This window comes from Xiphophorus maculatus, chromosome 2 (assembly GCF_002775205.1).
Source record: "Xiphophorus maculatus strain JP 163 A chromosome 2, X_maculatus-5.0-male, whole genome shotgun sequence".
NCBI lineage: Eukaryota > Metazoa > Chordata > Actinopteri > Cyprinodontiformes > Poeciliidae > Xiphophorus > Xiphophorus maculatus.
The window spans coordinates 12,272,279-12,275,731 of NC_036444.1; the positions used below are offsets into that span (position 1 = coordinate 12,272,279).

At 37.2% G+C, this 3,453-nt stretch overlaps 1 long non-coding RNA gene across 1 annotated transcript; it reads right to left on the minus strand.

Annotated features, from left to right (window-relative positions):
• Window positions 1–271: 271 nt before the first annotated feature.
• LOC111610978 lies at window positions 272–2,758 on the minus strand. The gene is made up of 2 exons (XR_002753845.1): window positions 1,046–2,758; window positions 272–641 (listed from the first exon to the last, which is right to left on the minus strand). It is a non-coding gene; the product is annotated as an uncharacterized LOC111610978 (long non-coding RNA).
• Between the last annotated feature and the right edge of the window lie 695 nt (window positions 2,759–3,453).

Sequence of the window (3,453 nt, forward strand, 5' to 3'; positions counted from 1 at the left end):
GAACTTAGGAGGTGATTCAGCTGTTGGATTCAGGTGTGTTGGACCAGGGAGACATCTAAGAGTTGCAGGACACCGGCCCTTGAGGACCAGGATTGCCCACCCCTGGTCTAGACAAAGGCACAGTTACACGTTCAAGTAAGTGGAATAAGTTTTGTCTAACATGGACCATCATTTTACCTGGGTCTGTACTGTGAATCCACCGCTACCCCCAAAACAGGCTGCTGCTCAATCTTGTGTAGGTAGAGAAAATATTGTAGAGATAGTAAAATAGGTAGTACACGGTAGTAAATTCAAATCTAGGATTCGTGCATTAACCCAGGTGTTCTTCACTATTTAAGTGTGTCTCTGGCACACACCTATTTAAAATAATTTGGCCACTAGGAGGACTTTGTAGGATCTGACTGCATGCTGAGAGGGTACCTCAGCCTTTTGATTCAGGTGTGTTGAACCAGGGGCATCTACAGTAAAAAGTTTCCAAACACCAGCCCTCAACAATAGAGTGAGACGGCTCTTTTAGGATATGTACACCAAAGTACTCACTTGATCAAAATGGACAGTTTGTTGATCCAGTATTTTTAGAAATGCTTTGCAGAAGAGACCTGGTGCTGCCATCTTTAATTCTTCAAATGTAAAGAAAACATCTGTTGCATAAAAAGTGGAAAAAGCATGCTCAGATCATAACAACCTAAATCCACAAATAAAAGCCCAATGCAAAAGTTTATTATTTTAGGATTAGGTCTATGTCACAAACAACTCCTTGTAGTCTGCAGTAAAACTTGTAAATATTTATTGGTAGGTAACAGTTTTTGTTGTCTTTTTTTAATTTTGGATTTGAGTCAGAAAAAACACCACTGATTGTGATCACAGCAATTGCCTTTCGTGATTCACCTAAACTGTACCAAAACGGTGTGATTAAGCTATGTAGAACCAGCTGGGCCATAAACCAGAACATTAAAAATAGAGTAGAAAGGTAATGGTCGGAAAAAAAGGAAGAGACATGTTTAAACAGTAAAACTAATGAGCTTAGTAAAAACCGTGAACTTACCATCATGGCAAAATGCTTTATTTAAGACGTAAGTTGTTGGAAGCAATGGTTGGTAGAATCTGGCTGTTATGGTATCTCTGTTATGAAGGACATATCTGGTGTGCATCATCACATCACATTTGTTTGTTTCCATCGTTGTCCCTTTTTCTCCACCTGACTGTGGGTTTAAGTATCTTCACAAGTACTCAATCTTCATCTTGCTTGATATCAACAAGTAAGTCATGAGGGTATTGAAGCTTATTTTCTTCCTGTGAAAAGACACAAAGAGACAGAGTAGGAACACAAGGAATAGCAGATAGATATGAGAATTGTGGATCTTAAAAGTGAATTTGTGAGAAATTTAGAGAAGAGAAAACAGATTGGTACAATAATGTGATCAATAAAAAAACCTGTTGAGAAAAAAAAAAGAGTTCAGATTTCAGAAGCGCTTTACACATCAGTATACTTTTCATCTGTCTTTCCATAATAATATGCAATATGGACAGGTGGAGAGGACTTTGAATATTCTGATACAAGTTAAATTTGCATCAGTCTATAATCAGCAAGCATGACCATACACTTCTCTGCAACTCTACCAACTCTAATTAAATGTGATAAATACAGCTACAATTGAACCTGATTTATTTTTCTGTTCTTAGAACAACTTTGTTTCCTTTCTAGATCTGAATGTGATAATCTGCACAATAATCTCCAAACTGAAGAATGTCTTTAAAGTATTTTTTTTATAAAGTTTCAACTAAAATGTCCCAAAAAATTTTAAATTTATTTGGCATTTCAGTGAATCACCAACTTAGGAAGAATAATAAAAGTTTCAGCTTTAAAGAACTGACGTGATGCCTGAATCTGTAACATTCTCAAAAGTATTTTGAATATATTATATAACATCTACAGATAACCTGATGCAAAACACCATCCATCGCCAGTAAACCTTAAATTATTTTAGATATTGCATACCTTATGACACTATGAATTGCACATTTGACAGTTGTGGTTTAATCCTTCTACTCACAAATTATTTAATAGATTGTCATTACTGATTTCGCTCATAAAACAACCTTTACAGCTGCATACAATCTGAGCTTTGGTCAATTTCAAAGTCTGTCTGCTTTTCAGCACGTCATCTGCTGACTCAGGTTTGCTCAGTCCAGATTTTCACATTTAAACGTCATTCAGTAGTCTGGAAGTCTAGAAGTTCACCAGTGCTGTTGTGAATGGCAGCAGATGAAAGAAATGTGAATTTGAATTCCCATCATTTCTGTGACTCACTGAAGCAAATCATATTAAATGATATTCCAGGATTCAGTGCTGCATGTGGACAAGTGACCTGATGTTGTGTCGAACCTGTGACCACTCAGTCAGCGGCTGTAATGGCTCAGAAGAGCTTGAGCCACCTTGAAGTCTGCAGTTTTTTTATGTCATTTACTGGTAACAAAATTTCACAATTTCCCCCAATGTTGATCATCATAAGTGCTGTGTAGAGTTTGTAAAAAGAAACACGCTATACTTGGTGTGACTCATGTGGTCCAATAAGTCATGTGACACACTTTGGCCATAAAATAATAATGACGTCTTGGACTGCATTCCTGCTCTACTTAACAAACTTCTTGACCGGCAGGAATAGGAGTTGACTTAAGAGGTTTTCTTCTCAAAAGTTAGTTTTAGCTTACTGAAATGTCTCTCCCCACAAGCAACAGTCATAGGCAACACGTAAAATATACATGAAGCAATCCAGACTTCTCAAAAAATGCTATGTTGTTGCATTGTATTCAAGCTGCAGTATATAACTTTAATAAAAAATATGTTTTCTCCATATTTGTTAAAGCTGTCACCATGTTGTGACAGTTTGTTATGAGACAGATAATCTGTGAAAACAATCAATCTCCTTCACCTCGTCCCTGAATTACTATTGCTAGCTAAAGTAATGCACCATTCTGGCCAAAACAACCAATCAGAACCAGGAGGAGGGTCTTAGCGCTGTCAATCAACTTCATTCACTCACTGCTAAATGTGCTAATGGTGGATAAACAACATATAATTACAGGAAAAATGTTTATCTGCTTTCACTGGTAGCTATGCTAACTAGACCAAGCATTTACAACAGGCTATGCTAGCTGCAGCATAGCACAGAGCGAGGGGGAGAAAGGATGAGCAGCCGAATAAGATTGTGATCGACAGCACTAAAACTCTCCTGCCACTGACTGGTTGTTTCTAGCACTTTGAGAAAGCAAAGGAAATAGATTTTTCACAGATTATCTCTGATACCATACTGTCACAACATAATGACAGTTTTAACAAATATGTGAAAAATATATACATTTTTATAAAAGTTACACACTGCAGCTTTAATTTCACTTAGGAGAGGGAAGGTCAGGAGTGACTTGGGTTAGAGCTGATGGTGACTGAGTCAT